At 41.7% G+C, this 11,725-nt stretch overlaps 1 pseudogene across 1 annotated transcript; it reads right to left on the bottom strand.

Annotated features, from left to right (window-relative positions):
* Positions 1-7,180: 7,180 nt before the first annotated feature.
* On the bottom strand, positions 7,181-11,725 carry LOC118938400 (uncharacterized; annotated as a pseudogene). The gene is made up of 3 exons (XR_016485592.1): positions 11,604-11,725; positions 8,568-8,778; positions 7,181-8,118 (listed from the first exon to the last, which is right to left on the bottom strand). The product of XR_016485592.1 is annotated as an uncharacterized LOC118938400 (transcript).

Genomic DNA, 11,725 nt, shown 5'->3' with positions numbered 1-11,725 from the left:
GGGTTAGGGGGAAAGTGTCTAAACGCTAGGGATAGGGGAAAAGTGTCTAAACGCTAGGGATAGGGGAAAAGTGTCTAAACGCTAGGGATAGGGGAAAAGTGTGACACCCATCAGGCCCCCGAGCCCAGACCCGGTATATGAAATACATATTGGCTGGTAGAGTGAAAACTATTCTAGGTGCTGCACTAGGGAATCCTCAGTAGGGTCTGTAGAATGTATATAGGGTACCATTTCATGGGAGACTCAATTATATGGCGTGTTGCTGGCCTTTTACTGCACCCAATATATTGTACAAAACATTAGGAACACCTGCTCTTTCCATGACAAAAACTGGTGAAATAAATCCAGGTGAAATTTGACACGTGTAACCTTTATTTAACTAGGCAAGTCAGTTGAGAACAAATTCTTATTTTTCAATGACGGCCTACATAGACTGGTAAAATAAATCCAGGTGAAACCAGGTAAAAGCTATGAACCCTTATTGATGTCACTTGTTAAATCCACTTCAATCAGTTTAGATGAAGGGGAGGAGACAAGTTAAAGAAGAAATTTGATGCCTTGAGACAATTGAGACATGGATTGTGTACAGATCCTTCGGAAAAGTATTCAGACCCTTTGACTTTTCCCACATCAATTTACACATAATACCCCATAATGACAAAGCAAAAACAGGTTTCTAGAAAATTGTGCACATTTATTAAAACTAAAAAACGTAAATAATACATTGACATAAGTATTCAGACCCTTTACTCAGTACTTTGTTGAAGCACCTTTGGCAGAGATTACAGCCTCAAGTCTTCTTGGGTTTGATGCTACAAGCTTGGCACACCTGTATTTACGGAGTTTCTCCCATTCTTCTCTGTAGATCCTCTCAATCTCTGTCAGGTTGGATGGGGAGCGTCGCTGCACTGCTATTTTCAGGTCTCTCCAGAGACGGTCGATCGGGTTAAAGTCCGTGCTCTGGCTGGGCCACTCAAGGACATTCAGAGACTTGTCCCGTTGCCACTCCTGCTTTGTCTCAGCTGTGTGCTTATGGTTGTTGACCTGTTGGAAGGTGAACCTTCAACACCGGACTGAAGTCCTGAGTGATCTGGAGCAGGTTTTCATTGGGATCTCTCTATACATTGCTCCGTTCATCTGTCCCTCGATCCTGACTAGTCTCCCAGTCCCTGCCGCTGACAAACATCCCCACAGCATGATGCTGCCACCACCATGCTTCACCGTAGGGATGCTGCCAGGTTTCCTCCAGACGTGACGATTGGCATTCAGGCCAAAGAGTTCAATCTTGGTTTCATCAGACCAGAGAATCTTGTTTCTCATGGTCTGAGAGACCTTTAGGTGCCAACTCCAAGCAGGCTGTCATGTGCCTTTTACTGAGGAGTGGCATCCTGTCTGGCCACTCTACCATAAAGGCCTGATTGGTGTAGTGCAGCAGAGATGGTTGTCAGTTTGGCTGGGTGGCCAGCTCTAGGAAGAGTCTTGATGGTTCCAAACTTCATCCATTTAAGAATGATGGAGGCCACTGTGTTCTCGGGGACCTTCAATGCTGCAGAAATGTTTTGGTACCCTTCCCCAGATGTATGTCTCGACAGAATCCTGTCTCGGAGCTCTATGGACAATTCCTTCGAGCTCAGGGCTTGTTTTTTGCTCTCTCATGCACTGTCAACTGTGGGACCTTATATAGACAGGTGTGTGCCTTTCCAAATCATGTCCAATCAATCAACAGGTGGACTCCAAGTTGTCGAAACATCTCAAGGATTAATATTTATGTAAATAAGCTATTTCTGTATTTTATTTTTAATACATTTGCAAAAATGTCTAAAAACCTATTCTCGCTTTGTCGTTATGCGGTATTGTGTGTAGATAAAGAATGCTCCATCACCCAAAGGACATCCAGCCAACTTCACACAACTGTGGGAAGCATTGGATTCAACATGGCTCCGCATCCCTATAGAAGGCTTTCGACACCTTGTAGAGTCCATTACCTGACAAATTGAGGCTGTTCTGAGGGCAAAAGGGGGTGCAACTCAATATCAGGAAGGTGTTTCTAATGTTGTGTCCACTCAGTGTACATATGGTGTCATTTCATGGGGCACTGAATAATACAGTGTTGCTGGTCTAATTGTTTTTTTTTTTAACATCATTTTAACATTATGTCCTATGCAAAGCTGCAAAAAAAGTTTATCCCCTGACTTTTATTTTGAAATCAAATTCCGAAAACCTGAAGTCTTAATGTGGATAGGATACAGCTAGTGTGTTGCTGCCATGACCCCCTAACCCTGCTGACTGTGTCTGGTCTGGATTAATGGAGCACTGCAATACATGTTTGTGAGTGTCATATCTGCTGTTGTAGTTGTGCATATTTTGGCCATCTGACAGATACATATTTTTTTTTTAGTCTGTGGCTGAAAATAGGGAGTTTTTGCCCAGTCCCAAGTATGGGTAACTGCATAGTTGTGCTGCGTTCTTTTTGAAGAATCTCAAATATAAGATATATTTTGATTTGTTTAACACTTCTTTTGTTACTATATGATTCCATATGTGCTATTTCATAGTTTTGGTGTCTTCATTATTATTATACAATGTAGAAAATAGTAAACATAAATAAAAACCCTGGAATGAGTAGGTGTGTCCAAACTGTTGACTGGTACTGTATGTGTATATATATATATATATTTTTTTATTGTTGCCTGTTTTGCATGTTATTTTGGCATTAATACATGTCACATTTCAGTTTGCAAACAATGTCAAATAAATAAATAAAACATTGAGTTAATAAAGCCACATACAAACTTAGTCTCATTTTTTGCTTTCTTGAGTAAGGCAGCTCCAAAATGCAGGTGTTTCAGCCTAGCTCAGTGCCTTCTGTGGTGGTGGGACAGCCAGCGGAATATACGAAGCATAGGGGTTTGGTAATGTTCTCTAGTTGCTCCGTGATTGGCTCAGTGTTCTGTCACTCATGGGGACACTACGTCACCGCAAAATCTACTGGGTAGAGCTCGAAAATTTGATTTTGATCTAACTTTATTAAACGTTGATCTAACTGTATTAAGCGTTGATCTAACTTTATTAAACGAGCACCACTCTTTATTCATCACAGACATTCACCAGAGTAGCCTCTTCGCTGGGCAGATGAACGAGTAGAGAAGAGACTGTGTGTAATGTAGATAATCCTACACAGGCCTGCAGTGTCACGTTATATTATTCCAACAATTAATGTCTGGCATCTTTTATTCTTGTGATTTATCATCACCATGATACAATACTGACTTTTCATGGATAAAGACAATCTACCAACATCATCCACCTTCAATGAAGAAGAAGATTACAGTTTGTTAGCGTTTATTATTTAATTAATGGATACTTTACAATATTCTAAACCAGGGGTTGGAACCAGTTCAGGGAACAGAAAAGAAAACCGGAATTTCAAGGAACAGAACCAGAACTGTCAACGAAAGGGATCTATACGGTTCCGGAACAGAACAAAATTCTAAAAAACACCGGTTCCATCCAGATCATGACATAACAATACATTTTATGTCAATACAAACCAGCCCTTCTACTGAGTTTAATCAGGTATAAAACATATCCACAACTGAATTCTACTGGAGTCTATGGACTTATTTTGTATTCAATAGAATAGACCATAGGGCCCATGGACAAATGTAGTGCACTACAGAATAGGGCCCATGGACAACTGTAGTGCACTACAGAATAGGGCCCATAGACAACTGTAGTGCACTACAGAATAGGGCCCATGGACAAATGCAGTGCACTACAGAATAGGGCCCATGGACAAATGTAGTGCACTACAGAATAGGGCCCATGGAAAAATGTAGTGCACTACAGAATAGGGCCCATGGACAAATGTAGTGCACTACAGAATAGGGCCCATGGACAAATGTAGTGCACTACAGAATAGGGCCCATGGACAAATGTAGTGCACTACAGAATAGGGCCCATGGACAAATGTAGTGCACTACAGAATAGGGCCCATGGACAAATGCAGTGCACTACAGAATAGGGCCCATGGACAACTGCAGTGCACTACAGAATAGGGCCCATGGACAAATGCAGTGCACTACAGACTATGGCCCATAGTCAAATGCAGTGCACTACAGAATAGGGCCCATAGTCAAAAGTAGTGCACTACAGAATAGGGCCCATAGTCAAAAGTAGTGCACTACAGAATAGGGCCCATGGTCAAATGCAGTGCACTACAGAATAGGGCCCATAGTCAAATGTAGTGCACTACAGAATAGGGCACATAGTCAAATGTAGTGCACTACAGAATAGGGCCCATAGTCGAAAGTAGTGCACTACAGGGTGAATAGCGCGCCATTTGGGACATTCAGCCCCCAGTATATACTATATATAGACTCAGCCCCAGTATATAATATATATAGACTCAGCCCCCAGTATATACTATATATAGACTCAGCCCCCAGTATATACTATATATAGACTCAGCCCCCAGTATATCCTATATATAGACTCAGCCCCCAGTATATACTACATATAGACTCAGCCACCAGTATATACTATATATAGACTCAGCCCCCAGTATATACTATATATAGACTCAGCCCCCAGTATATACTATATACAGACTCAGCCCCCAGTATATACTATATATAGACTCAGCCCCCAGTATATACTATATACAGACTCAGCCCCCAGTATATACTATATACAGACTCAGCCCCCAGTATATACTATATACAGACTCAGCCCCCAGTATATACTATATACAGACTCAGCCCCCAGTATATACTATATATAGACTCAGCCCCCAGTATATACTATATATAGACTCAGCCCCCAGTATATACTATATACAGACTCAGCCCCCAGTATATACTATATATAGACTCAGCCCCCAGTATATACTATATACAGACTCAGCCCCCAGTATATACTATATACAGACTCAGCCCCCAGTATATACTATATATAGACTCAGCCCCCAGTATATACTATATACAGACTCAGCCCCCAGTATATACTATATACAGACTCAGCCCCCAGTATATACTATATACAGACTCAGCCCCCAGTATATACTATATATAGACTCAGCCCCCAGTATATACTATATATAGACTCAGCCCCCAGTATATACTATATAGACTCAGCCCCCAGTATATACTATATAGACTCAGCCCCCAGTATATACTATATATAGACTCAGCCCCCAGTATATACTATATAGACTCAGCCCCCAGTATATACTATATAGACTCAGCCCCCAGTATATACTATATATAGACTCAGCCCCCAGTATATACTATATAGACTCAGCCCCCAGTATATACTATATATAGACTCAGCCCCAGTATTCAGCTCAAGTCAAATATAGATTATGCTACTGTCAACTGTTTTACATTTAAATGTTAGTCGTGTACATGGGCATACGTACCTTTAAAGGGACATTTCAAAAACATTCTACTACATATTCATAATCTCAAGCACCAACCCAACATCAGCAGATGTGAAAATGGCGCGTTTCTATGTTTGGTAGTAGATAAAGGAAGATACGTTTGTAGTGGCAACCGATGTAGTGTACGTGGACACCTGCTCGTCCAACATCTCATTCCAAAATCATGGTCAAATGTAGTGCACTATATCCAGGTCGTATAATTCCATCCAGGCCAGGAGGAGGTCAGGAGGAGGAGTCAACCAATTAATTTATAGTCCTGAGATAACATTCCATAACTGCAGGTAGCAGTAAATCACCAACCTTGGCTTTGTACCTGTTCAGACTGTACACACTGTAGCACATTACGTGGTATCTTGTTCAGACTGTACACACTGTAGCACATTAGGAGGAGGTATCCTGTTCAGACTATACACACTGTAGCACATTAGGAGGAGGTATCCTGTTCAGACTATACACACTGTAGCACATTAGGAGGAGGTATCCTGTTCAGACTATACACACTGTAGCACATTAGGAGGAGGTATCCTGTTCAGACTGTACACACTGTAGCACATTAGGTGGTATCCTGTTCAGACTGTACACACTGTAGCACATTAGGTGGTATCTTGTTCAGACTATACACACTGTAGCACATTAGGAGGTGGTATCCTGTTCAGAAATAATTCATTAAATAAATGATGCTTGGGTCAAGGCCAGGAACACAGGCTTAGGCCCGGACTGGCAACCTGGTTTACAATGAGACATGTATTGTTAACGTAAACCAATCAGGCTTTAGGCCTGGGAATAGCACTATTACAGCAACCGCTATAGTTGTTAACGATCTTATCTAAATACGGATGATACTACTACGTTACGGAATTACCCCGACTGCTGACCTGGCTGTGACAAGGCTACAGTCTGATTTTACAGTTGTGCAGGAAAAACCCTTACTGATTTTTAAAACTCAAATGGTGCTGCCCATGACCATGCTGTCACAGAAGATGCAATTGCAAGGACAGGTGTGAATTTCAATAACTATAGAGTTGCTTATCTATTCTCTCTTCACCTTTATTTCACGTCACTCTCCTCTCCCTCAACTTCTTTCTTTTCTTCCTCCTCCTCCTCCTCCTCCTCCTCCTCCTCCTTGACAATCACATTGAAAGCACAGGCAGGCTTCCCTCCAATGTGTATTTTCTCATGACTTTTAAGACTTCTTAGCTGAGTGAAACCCCCCCCACAATGAGAGCAGTGGTAAAGCTTCTCGCCTGTATGTACTCTCTGATGTTTCTTAAGGTTTCCTGGCTGACTGAAACTCTTACCGCAAAGAGAGCAGTGGTAAGGCTTCTCCCCTGTATGTGTTCTCTGATGTTTCTTAAGGTTTCCTGGCTGACTGAAACTCTTACCACATAGAGAGCAGTGGTAAGGCTTCTCCCCTGTATGTATTCTCTGGTGTTCCTTAAGGCTTCCTGAATAATTAAAGCTCTTCTCACATTGGCTGCAGTGATAAGGCTTCTTTCCACTATGCACTTTGCCATGTCTCTTAAGATTTACCTTCTCACTGAAACCCCTCCCACATTGGGAGCAGTGGTAAGGTTTCTCTCCTGTGTGTACTCTTTGATGATTCTTTAGATTACTTGAGGAACGGAAACTCTTCCCACATTGATGGCATGGGTAACGACCACGATCAGGCAGTCTTGGTGTATCTGGGTCAACTACACTACTATTGTCCTCCTCTTCCTCAACTTCTCGCTTTTCCTCCTCTTTGATTTCCCTCTGAACCTCCTCCTCTTTGACAATCACATTTAACGCACAAACAGGCTTCCCTCCATTGTGTATTCTTTGATGACTTTTAAGATGTAGTAGCTGAGTGAATCCCTCCCCACACTCAGAGCAGTGGTAAGGCTTTTCTCCAGTGTGTACTTTTTGATGATTCTGTAGATTACTTGAGGAACGGAAACTCTTCCCACATTGATGGCAGGGGTAAAGACTACAACCAGGTAATGTTGATGTATCTGGGTCAACTATACCACTATTGTCCTCCTCTTCCTCAACTTCTCGCTTTTCCTCCTCTTTGATTTCCCTCTCAACCTCCTCCTCTTTGACAATCACATTTAAAACACAGACAGGCTTCCCTCCAATGTGTATTCTCTGATGACGTTTAAGACGCCTGAGCTGAGTGAATCCCTCGCCACACTGAGAACAGTGGTAAGGCTTCTCTCCACTGTGTGATCTCTGGTGACTCTTTAGGTCTCCTGCGAAACGAAAATTCTTTCCACACTGTGAGCAGTGGTAAGGTTTCTCCCCTGTGTGAATTCTCTGGTGTTTCTTAAGGCTTCCTGGCTGACTGAAATTCTTCCTACAAAGAGCACAGTGGTAAGGTTTCTCCCCTGTATGTACTCTTTGGTGTTCCTTAAGGCTTCCAGAATGATTGAAGCTCTTCCCGCATTGGGTGCAGTGGTAAGGCTTCTCTCCACTATGTACTCTCTCGTGTCTCTTAAGGTTTACTTTCTCACTGAAACTCTTCCCACATGCAGAGCAGTGGAAAGGTTTTTCTCCAGTGTGTACTCTTTGATGATTCTTTAGAATAGTGGAGGAACTGAAACTCTTCTCACATTGAGGGCACGAATAACTCCCATGTCCAGGTAGTCTTGATGCTGTGTAACTGGGCTTGTTGACTGAGTCTGGGTTGGGGATCTCTCCTGTAAGAATATGAACATACATATGGTCAGAAACTGAAGAAACTGAAGAAACAAAGGCTTTAAGCTTACCAATGCAGGATTCAACATTAATTTGGATTAACAGAGTACTGAAAGAAATACTTTGCAAAGGGCTTGTTGCATAGCATCGCACATAGATAATGGCATTGTGAAATTACAATGCATTGCCAAATGGTTGGTAGACACTCGCCTTCCCTCTTACACATACATATAGCCTGAGGGTTATAATACAAAGCAGAATCAATGAGTTAGCCAGCTAATATTCAGAAATATATATTTTTTTTGAAAGATTAACTTGAAATTGGCATGGTCTAATTGACTTAACAACCAAAAACATATCTAAGTTTACATTTCTTAATGAACCAGAAAATCAATAGCTATTTTGGGTTGTTCAACTCTCTGAACCAAAGAGGATGTTAGCCTGAATTTACCTGAGTCAACAGAGTCCCTGTCCTCCTCTCGCTCTTCCTCCTCCCCCTCATTGATTTCTCTCTCCTCCTCCTCCTCTTTGACAATCACATTGAGTTCCACTGTTTGACTGCAGTCCGCCAGCTTCACTGACAGGAACTCTGGACCCCGCTGTGAGCTTCTCTGGGCTGGAACACCAGAACCTGGTTCAGACATGGTAGGCTAGAGGTGGATCTAAAAGAGGAGACCGAAAGAATTCAGGGTGATTTTCACAAACCTCGATCGTGGTATGGCTCCAGAAAAGACAGCAAAAATTTATCTAAGCTAGCTAACCACACATCCCGTCCAGCAGGAAACCTTTTTCCATAAAATAAATATAGGATTGACGGCAACAGCCAGTCAGATTAGGCCATAAGTGAATAAGAAAAACAGTGGCCGTTGAGTACAAGCATATTCAGTTCGAATTCATTACTATAATATGATACATTGATACATACAGTGATTGAAATGACCACCCCATCCTCAGTAGCCTATTCAAACATTCCCCTATAGGCTATTAGGCAACACAATAATTTTCTTGCGTTAGGAATTGCCCCTAATTCTAGGTAACAGAGTGATGTAGACACAGAGATGTCACTTTAAAATGTATGAAAAACCAATGAATACAAAGTTAAACAAACCATTCAACTCCATGCACAAGGACTAATTTGAACAATTTCCACAGAAAATTCTACAAAGTTTGGTAACAAGGACAGCACCAAACAGCAAAAACTGTAAATCCGCACTGTGTTTGTATAATTTTCAGTGAAAATTGTTAAAAGTTGTTTAGAATTGTTTTTTTGTGTGTGTATTTTACCCCCTTTTTCTCCCCAATTTCAAGATATACAATTGCGATTCAATTACGAAAAAAGAGACGCTCCTAGGGGTGTAAACTCAGTGGACTTGGAAACTAGAAGTGTTCCTGTGGGTGTAAACTCAGTGGACTTTGAAACTAGAAGTGTTCCTGGGGGTGTAAACTCAGTGGACTTTGAAACTAGAAGTGTTCCTGGGGGTGTAAACTCAGTGGACTTGGAAACTAGAAGTGTTCCTGTGGGTGTAAACTCAGTGGACTTGGAAACTAGAAGTGTTCCTGGGGGTGTAAACTCAGTGGACTTGAAAACTAGAAGTGTTCCTGGGGGTGTAAACTCAGTGGACTTGGAAACTATACGTTTTCCTGGGGGTGTAAACTCAGTGGGCTTGGAAACTAGAAGTGTTCCTGGAGGTGTAAACTCAGTGGACTTGGAAACTAGAAGTGTTCCTGGGGGTGTAAACTCAGTGGACTTGGAAACTAGAAGTGTTCCTGGGGGTGTAAACTCAGTGGGCTGGAAACTAGAAGTGTTCCTGGGGGTGTAAACTCAGTGGACTTGGAAACTAGAAGTGTTCCTGGGGGTGTAAACTCAGTGGACTTGGAAACTAGAAGTGTTCCTGGGGGTGTAAACTCAGTGGATTTGGAAACTAGAAGTGTTCCTGGGGGTGTAAACTCAGTGGACTTGGAAACTAGAAGTGTTCCTGGGGGTGTAAACTCAGTGGACTTGGAAACTAGAAGTTTTCCTGGGGGTGTAAACTCAGTGGGCTTGGAAACTAGAAGTGTTCCTGGGGGTGTAAACTCAGTGGACTTGGAAACTAGAAGTGTTCCTGGGAGTGTAAACTCAGTGGACTTGGAAACTAGAAGTGTTCCTGGGGGTGTAAACTCAGTGGATTTGGAAACTAGAAGTGTTCCTGGGTAGAATGAACCTGTTACTGCAGCGCAATGTACAGATAATTGTGTAAGGTGCAATAAATGATAGGAGGACACACATTGTTGACCATTTAGACTTGAAAAAAACAACAAATAAATAACAATATTTTATATAAATATTTTAGTTATTCTTTGTATGATACCTAGTATAAAATATATTGATAATTGTGGACAATAATTAATAGGTCTACACACAGAACACATTGTTGAGCATTTAGTCTGGAAAAAATAAACAAATAAACAAAGAAATCACATAATATCTTATAGAAATACTTTTATTTACAAAGTATAACCAGAGAGGAAGAGGAAGAGAGGCCCAACGCGGCTGCAAATCTGTCTCCCTCCAATAGGTGGCGTTTTTCTCTTTGTTTCGCCCACCAAGCAGGGAGTTTTTGTATGGAGGTCAATGAGTGTGTCAATTTTGGTCAACAACAAAAAGTAATGGCTTATTTCCTACACAAGGTTTACTTCGAATAGAAGTTGTGTCATCCTTAAGTCGTTACGAATGTACTGATATAAGCAGGACACGTGACATGCGTGGGGGGGAAATCATCAAGGACGACAACCACCCAAGCCACTGCCTGTTCACCCCGTTACCATCCAGAAGGCATGTTTAATAGAATATTTAATATAACACAAACACATTATTTATTAATTTCGGTTGCATATCCTGACGCGAAGTTTGTTCTATATAAAGTATTTGACAGGATTTTGGTGGCTCGTGTTGACCAGTAGTGTGTGCCACAGGAAGTATTTGACTCTAGACACAAAATTTAGGAAATTAGAAGGGGGGGGTTCGGCAGGCAAGAAAATGTAGAATAACGTTCGTTTAGCAACGTTTAGTCCTGCTCATTTTGCGAGCTGGTTACCTAAATAGATAAACCAAATATTTGTTTTATTTATTTAAATAGGCAAATCAGTTAACAACAAATTCTTATTTGCAATGACGGCCTACCAAAACGCCTTTGGCTAAACAAGGAGCAGCCGGTTTGCTAATTCCTCGGTACAGTCATTTTACTCGTGAAGACACGACAGCTGGCTAACTATGAAATAAAAGTCACACTTCAACCGTGAACCTGAAATAATGTTAGCATGTTAGCTAGCTAGCTACACAAACGGGTCGGACGGGAGATGTGTTACTAACTGGCTAACAGCTAACTAGCTGGGGGAACAACAAAACCAGGCCGCTGAAACCAGTGCGGTTTCATCCTGGAATGCGTTGGTTTACAGACCGTGTTACAAGCATCATTAAAACAAATAATAATCATTAGCAATAGGTTACCTGGAACTGATTTCCTGTAGCTAATTGTTTGGCTGAAAATAATTGGAAATGGTGAGGTCTCGTAGAGCAGCGGGAAAAATGTATCCACTTTCCGAGTGAGTTTGGTCTGGATTATGAGATGC

This window comes from Oncorhynchus mykiss, chromosome 13 (assembly GCF_057628025.1).
Source record: "Oncorhynchus mykiss isolate SJ-2025 chromosome 13, ASM5762802v1, whole genome shotgun sequence".
NCBI classification, from domain to species: domain Eukaryota; kingdom Metazoa; phylum Chordata; class Actinopteri; order Salmoniformes; family Salmonidae; genus Oncorhynchus; species Oncorhynchus mykiss.
The sequence above is the reverse complement of the archived record's forward strand: the minus strand, read 5'-3'. Positions and strand labels throughout refer to the sequence as shown.